The sequence below is a fragment of the Physeter macrocephalus genome, chromosome 3 (genome assembly GCF_002837175.3).
Source record: "Physeter macrocephalus isolate SW-GA chromosome 3, ASM283717v5, whole genome shotgun sequence".
Classification (NCBI taxonomy): domain Eukaryota; kingdom Metazoa; phylum Chordata; class Mammalia; order Artiodactyla; family Physeteridae; genus Physeter; species Physeter macrocephalus.
Window position 1 is genome coordinate 9,916,772 of NC_041216.1, and position 8,309 is coordinate 9,925,080.

Genomic DNA, 8,309 nt, shown 5'->3' on the forward strand with positions numbered 1-8,309 from the left:
GATTAGTATGCATGGTAAGATTTGGAAAGCTCTGTTCTAAATCCACTCACCTTGCTCCTTCTCCCAGACACTCCTCCAGCTCCACATGGACCACACTTCATCCCTCATCCTCTTCCTTTCTGCCAAGTCTTTCCCGGCAGCCTATAAACATACCCAAGTCTCTTCTATCCTAAAAAAACACACCTTCCCTTGGCTCCCTTTACATTTCTACTTACTGCTTTTGTACTTCCTTTCCCTTCCCCTCCAAACTTCTGAAATGAATTATCTTTACATGCTGTTTCTATCTTCTCAACTACCACCCCCTCCACATTCCACAGCAGTGTGGTTCAGCCCTCCGCCGGAAGAGCCCTCTTCTAGGTCACCAGTGACTTCTGACCACACTGAATCCAATGAAGCATTTCAGTTCCTAACTTATTATTATCAGCCACTCTCTCCATACTCCTGTAACACACCTCCTTCCCGGTTTTCCTCCTACCTCTGGCTGTTCCTTCTCAGTCTCCATTGTAGACTTTTTGTCAACAGCTCAACCTTTAAATATTGGTATTCCTTTGTATCCTTGCTGCTTCCTTTATGGGTCCCATTGGTTAATTCATGTAGTCTCATGGCTCCCCTTTTATATGATGATTCTCCCAGACTAGACAGCTCCCCTGAGGATCAGACTTAAATATCCAATGATCTTACCTCTCCACCTGGGTGTCCAGTCACCTCAAGCTCAACATGTACCAACTTTTACCCCCTACTGCTTCTTGTGTATTTTCTATCTCAGTGGGTGGCGTCATGAGGTGCCCAAGCCAAAAACCTGGGAGTCATTCTTTACTCTTTCCTCTCTTTCTACATAAAGTCAATCGTCAAGTCCTGCCGACTTACATCATAGATATTTCTTTAACTAGTGCTTCCTCTTTGTCTCTGCTACTATTGTCCTTGTTCATGCAGCATCTCTTTCCCCCAATTGTTTTTTCATACTACTGAGTAATCTTTCTAAAGTATAAATCAGATCACGTCACTCTTCTGCTTAAAATCAGTAACATAAAAGAAATTTAAGAAGACATGACTAAATGGAAAGACATCCTGTGTTCATGGATTGATTGTAAGCCTTAATATTGTTAGGATGGCAACTCTCCCCAAAATCCAAGCTGCCTTTTTTTTTTGGCACAAATTGACAAGCTGATCGTAAAATCCATATGGAAATGCAAAAGACCCAGAATAAGCCAAAACAATCTTGAAAAAGAAACAGGGACTTCCCTGGTGGTACGGTGGTTAAGAATCCACCTGCCAATGCAGGGGACATGGGTTCCATCCCCCGTCCGGGAAGATCCCACATGCCATGGAGCAACTAAGCCCTGGCACCACAACTACTGAGCCTGCACTCTAGAGCCTGCGAGCCACAACTACTGAGCCCGCACACCGCAACTACTGAAGCCCGCACGCCTAGAGCCTGTGCTCCGTAAGGAGAAGCCGCTACAATGAAAAGCCCACGCTCTGCAACGAAGAGTAGACCCCACTGGCCGCAACTAGAGAAAGCCCGCGCACAGCAATGGAGACCCAACACAGTGGGTCTTTCTGAGGCACTCATCGTTGTCCTGTGCCAGGCTCTGAGTGCTTTACACATATTAACTCATTTAATCTTCACAATAACAATAGTACCTTTGTTATTCCCCATTTTACATTTGAGGAACTGAGGCGCGAAAGAATTTGCCCAAGATCACAAAGCTAGACAGGGATAGAGCTATGTCTTGTATCCAGGCAACATGACCTCTGTGCTTATGTACCTACAGCTTTGCTAAGAGAGATAGCCCGCAGCCAGCAATCCAAGCTGATGCAGAGTCTGACGGTCACATGCTTTGCAAGATTGAAAAAGCTCATCTATTCACGTCAAAGCTAAAGTGAGTGGGAATAAGGGCAGGGAGGTAGGAAGCACCATCCCTCCCAAACCCTTCCTACCTGTTCCCACTAGGAGGACAGTGACCCTATGTAAAGAGCCTTCCACTGGGATGCAGCCTAGTGGTCAGGGACAGCCAGCTGTGCCTTCCCCCTGTGCCTGGTGTTCACAATTGCTTCAAGACAGAGGTGAAGCTGGAGGCCCTGAGCTGAGGACTGGGAGGTCCTGTTGCTAAGACCCTGCATGGTAGTTTTCAACTACCCATTCTAAGGTCAAACCCTTGACCTTGTCATCTTCAGTAACTATACTACCTCTAAGACCTCACGTTTCAGCACCCTACTCCCTGACACCTATCTCCTGTCTTTCCAGATTACTTTCTCTATTACCTTCTCAATTCTTCAGCTTCTTAAGAGCCTCCACTCTCTTGACCCTTCATGATGGCATGCCTAAGAATTTGGGCAAAGGTCTTTTCTCCATCTGCACCCTCTTTCTGAGTGATCTCATCCATTCTCTTGGCTTTTATACTATCAACATGTCAATTATAATGTCAGTAACAACAATATATATCTCCAGCTCATTTATATATTATTTTTCTCCTCTGTCTACAAGAATGTAGGCCATATGAGAGCAGAGGACTTAAGTATCTCATATAAAGCTCACTACTCAAAACTCAGGGCCTGGAATGGTGTTAATTAGGGACATGGTAGATGCATGATACATATTTGTTAACTGATGAATAAAGCATTGGTAGTGGTTCTCCAAGTGTGGTCTGCAAACCTCTGAGGATCCCCAAGACTTTAACGGGGAGTCTGTGAAGTCAAAACTATTTTTATCATAATTCTAAGATGTTATTTTCCGGTTTTGATGGTGGAAAAGCAATGGTGGGTCAAACAGCTGTCCCCTTAGCACTACGAAAGGTAGGGACACCAGGATACCCTTGTAGTCATTGTACCCATCACTGCTGTGCACGCACAGCAAAAAAAATAGATATACCAGATTCATTTAAGAATGACTTGATGAAACAGTAAAAATTATTAACTTTATTAACTCTCTACCCTTGAGTATACTTCTTTTAAATATTTTGACAGAATGTGAAGAATTCTGCTGTCTGCCTAAGTACCATGATTGTCTCCAGGAAAAGCACTTGTGCAATTGTTTGAGTTGCAAGATGCACTAGCTCCTTTTTTTCATGAGCACCATTTCCACTTGAAAGAAGGATTGAAAGACATACTGTGGTTATGGAAATGTAGGTGTTTTTGCAGGCATTTTCTCTAAAATGAAGGAATTGAGCCTGTCAATTCAAGGGAAAAAAATTGGCAATATTTGCTGCCAAAGATAAAATTTGAGCTTTTGAGTGAAAATTAGGTGTTTGGAAAATTGGTATCCACTGCCGTGAGCTTAGCAGCTCCCCAATATTAAAGACTTTTAGTGGTGACATTAACATATATGATTTTTATATTGTATAATGAAATGTGTCAACATTTGGAAGATCTGTATAACTCAGTGAACCAATCAATACTTTCCAAGTGACCAACACATGACTGTACAAAATCATGCACAGGTTAAGGATGAATTCAAAGTGCAAGACAGACCAATGCATTTTAATGTAATGGAAAGTTGACGGATATGGTTTCAGATTCCACACTGAAACTAAATTTTACAAAACTATGACTTGTCAAGTTTAGGTAGAGTATCAAAGAGGAATATCCACAATTATCTAAAAATCCTTTTAACATACTCCTCCTTTTCCCAGTTATATACCTGTGTGAGGCTGAATTTTCTTTATGTACTTCAGCCAAAACAACATATCTCAACATAGTGAATAAAGAAGCAGATATGGGAATTCTAGCTGCCTTTTATTAAGTCAGAGATTAAAGAGATTTGCAAAAATGTCAAACAATGTCATTCTTTTCACTCATTTTTTTGATTTTCAAAATGTAATTACTTTTCATTGAAAAGGGTATTATTTCCTTTAACATTGATGGGTTTATTATTTTTTAATAAATAATTATTTTTAATTCTTAATTTTAGTTTATAATATTGCAGATATCAATAATGTAATCCACACAAACAAAAGCTCTTTCAGGTCTTCAATTTTTCAGAGTGTACAGGGATCCTGAGACCAAAAAGTTTGGGAAACACTGCTATAGATAAACAATAAAGTTAATCAGTCCCTAATACCTTGGTGCATTGATGAAGGGAACACAAGGCAATTATAAACAAGCAATCCCATTTTGAACAGGAGAGGAGGGGAAAAAACACCCAGTGGTCCGTGGTGTGTATTTTATCCTGCAGAGTGAGAACAGCAAGGCTTCCCTGCTTTGCTAAAATGAGGCCAGCCTGGCTGCTCTGCCAGGTTGGGGTAATCTCATCTAACCATCGTAACTGTGGGCACATCTTAGAAGAATTTTGAGGATTTCCGATTGGTATTGTTTGGGGCCAAGACATTGCCCCTGGGGTTGATCAATTACAGGATTCCTTCCACTCGCCAGGACTGGGGTTTCTCTCACAGAACCACTCCCTTAAAAGCTGGCCGCTGAGCCTGCGCGTCCGGAGCCTGTGCTCCGCAATGGGAGAGGCCACAACAGTGAGAGGCCCGCGTACCGCAAAAAAAAAAAAAAAAAAAGCTGTGTAAGTTTTCTGGCTATTGACATTTGGATAACTCCATGAGTTAATAACTGAGAGGCCCGCGTACCGCAAAAAAAAAAAAAAAAAAAAAAAAAAAAAAGCTGTGTAAGTTTTCTGGCTATTCACATTTGGATAACTCCATGAGTTAATAACCAAGTCAGAAGAATGATGAATTATGGTCCCTAAATCTAGACCTTGATCTTGGTATGCAGGGTCTTAGCAACAGGACCTCCCAGTCCTCAGCTCAGGGCCTCCAGCTTCACCTCTGCCTTGAAGCAATTGTGAACACCAGGCACGGGGGGAAGGCACAGCTGGCTGTCCCTGACCACTAGGCTGCATCCCAGTGGAAGGCTCTTTACATAGGGTCACTGTCCTCCTAGTGGGAACAGGTAGGAAGGGTTTGGGAGGGATGGTGCTTCCTACCTCCCTGCCCTTATTCCCACTCACTTTAGCTTTGACGTGAATAGATGAGCTTTTTCAATCTTGCAAAGCATGTGACCGTCAGACTCTGCATCAGCTTGGATTGCTGGCTGCGGGCTATCTCTCTTAGCAAAGCTGTAGGTACATAAGCTCAGAGGTCATGTTGCCTGGATTCAAGTCATAGCTCTATCCCTGTCTAGCTTTGTGATCTTGGGCAAATTCTTTCGCGCCTCAGTTCCTCAAATGTAAAATGGGGAATAACAATGGTACCCATTTCTTTGTGTTATTGCGAAGATTAAATGAGTTAATATGTGTAAAGCACTGAGAGCCTGGCACGTGATGAGTGCCACAGAAATGTTAGCTTTTATTCTTCATTATTCTTTCTGCAAAATTTATCCCTTTGACTCTGAAATCAAGGCTTGGGAAAATAGCCAACACACACAACCCCCTGACAAATTTTTATCAAGTCCCCTAAACATCCCACCTATGTCAGGTACATGGTCTGAGCTTCAGGAGACCCTGGCCTTGAAGCTGCATCTCACGGAATGCTGACCTCCTAGCCTCCTGGGAATGGAAAATCCCAGGATTTTCCCAACAGTTGGAAAATCCTCACTGTTCTGTACCTCACCTCAACTCAGCCATTTCCCCGTGTTAGGGACATCATCACTGGCAACACTCCACTTCTCATAGTAGTCAGAACTTCAGTTGCAGGTGACAGAATCCTAACAGAAATGGGCTTTGGGTAGCGGGAAGGAATTTGTTGGATGACGTTCTGGGAAAGTTTGGGGGCCTTAGGCGTGGTTAGATCCTGGCATTAATGTCACATAGGGAGTTCCCTGGTGGTCTAGTGGTTAGGATTCGGCGCTTTCACTGCTGTGGCCCTGGTTCAATCCTTGGTCGGGGAACTGAGATCCCGCCAGCCAAGTGGCGTGGCCAAACTACAACAACAACAAAAAACCCCAATGTCATCTGGTATGCTCAAAGGTGCCTCTGTCTCTTGTCTTCTCTCCATTTCTCAGCTCTGCCTTCGTCTGTGCTGGTTTCAGTATCAGGCAGTCTCTGTCCATGTAGTGGAAGATCCATGCTTACAACTTCCCAGCTTTGGAACCTCAGGAGAAAGCAGCCTCTACTCCCCTGGAATTCCAGAAAAGCTTGGGATTGCCTTTAATTTCTCCAGCTGGAGCTGTGTTCTTTAGCCTTGAAACATCCCAGAGTGACGTCACATGTGGCCTCAGGGGACTGAAACTGCACCGCCAGGGAAGGGAGGAAAGGCTTGGTATTTATCAACCATCTGTTCTGTGGCAGGCATTTTATATCTTCTCATGGTGAAGATTATCCCTTTTGGGAAAGGAGACTAGATCTCATGGTGGTCTCCACCTCCCTCCAAGCTGAGAGCAGAGGGGGTCCTTCTCATGTCCACAGCCAACCCCTCTGCCTGTGCCCTTGATCCCATCCCTCTATCTTCCTAAAGACAGAGCACCATCTAATAGCTTCCTTTCTCTTATCTTGTCACTCTCTCCATTTCTACCCTGTTTTCTCCTGAGCCTCCAAACATGCTTGAATCTCTTATACTTAAAAAAAGAACAAACAAACTCCTCTTCTTAGCAGTACCTCCTTACTTTTCACTCACACCTCAACTAAACAAAATCAGTTTTCTATTGCTGCCATCTTTTGAAACTGCTCTTTCCAAAGTTACCAGTTACTTCCCCTGTGACAAATCCAGCCCTTGGTCAGCTTGACCTGTCTCACATTTCAGCTAACCCTGCTTTCCTTCCTGAAATCCTCACCCCATCATTTCCTTCATTCCTGGTTCTCCTCCTCCCTTTCCTGGCTGCTCCTTTCCTGCACTCACTGGTTAAAGGTTTATGAAAAGAGAAGGCCAATTTCCCTTTCATTCACATCTATGATTTCAAGAAGGGTTTTTTTCATTGGTGATTTTCCATCTCCAGGGCCTGGGTCTGTCTCCGGGTGTCAGTTTCTGTGCCCTGACACAGAGCCTGAACAGAGCAGCTGTCCACATATGGTGAGCAATGAATGGATTTCCTCAAAGGCTGGTGCCTAAGGAATGACAAAGCAGTATCCAGAGCTGGAACTATATCCCAAGCCACTCACAAAGGCAGACGCACAAAAGTAAGAGGAGGGGTGGTTATCCCGCCCTTGCTGGATCCTTGTGATGACAACTCAGGCCTGATAATTCAGCCACAAAGAACCAGCAGTCTTCTCTCTTTGTCACCCTCCACTCACGAAGCCCTCTCCCTCATGTCTGCATGAGGGACAGCCATATTGGAGTGGGAAGAGCATGAATTCCAGATCTGGGTTTGCAGCCTGCTTCTTTTTCGACCAGGCTTCGATCTCCAGAAAACCAGTGGCCATGGCTGGGTATGTTCCTAGCTTCTTCAGGTGCTCAGATGACTTTCAGGAATGGGGGCCATGGTACGGACTCAGAGGATGTGGGGTATCAGGGGAACCCATCTCAGGGGCCCCAAGCAGGTCCCTGGAGAACAGGAACAATGATCTGGCAACGTGCTCTGGATGTGCTCCTAGCACTTACGTCTCTCATACCAGACGGCCTCACACAGGTGCGTGGCCTCCATCACATCCATGTTGTTCACAGCAGCATTTGGCTTGGGCCCAAATCCTGTGTCCAATCAGCTGCAGTAAGGTTGGCAGGGCTGGCCTCATCGGATTTACGTGACCTAGATCCCGCTGATTTCATGAAGCAAGATCAGCTCAGGTCTGCTGGCCCTGGGAGATGGGAGAGGGAGATGCAGGTCCTCAGCTTCATGGTTTTTGTGTCTTCCTCACTGTGTCTCCATTTCCTTCCTTCATTTGACAAATGAAGGGGTTGGCAAAGGTGTGTCCAAATTTGACTTTCCAGGAATATTATTATAGTTGGGCTGCACATCAGCTCTAGCAAAATGACATGTCACATCCTTGCTCGAAGTTTTCAAGTTGTGCTGTTTACTAGTCAGGGATCAGTTGCAGGAAACAGAAACCACTCTATTTTAAGCAGAAGAGGATTTGACACAGGGAATCAGAGGTTTAAACAAAATAGTTCCGAGGGCTGGAGGAGTGGGCTCCAGGAATGACTTCCAGAACAAGACCCCAGAATAGCTGCTAACTGGCACAATCGTGAAGGTGATGAGTCAGGAGGCTGCTACTAGAATTCTTGCATTAAAGAACACACCAAGTAAAAAGACAACCCACGGGGGCTTCCTTGGTGGCGCAGTGGTTGAGAGTCCGCCTGCCGATGCAGGGGACGCGGGTTCGTGCCCCGGTCCGGGAGGATCCCACGTGCCGCGGAGCGGCTGGGCCCGTGAGCCATGGCCGCTGAGCCTGCGCGTCCGGAGCCTGTGCTCCGCAACGGGAGAGGCCACAACAG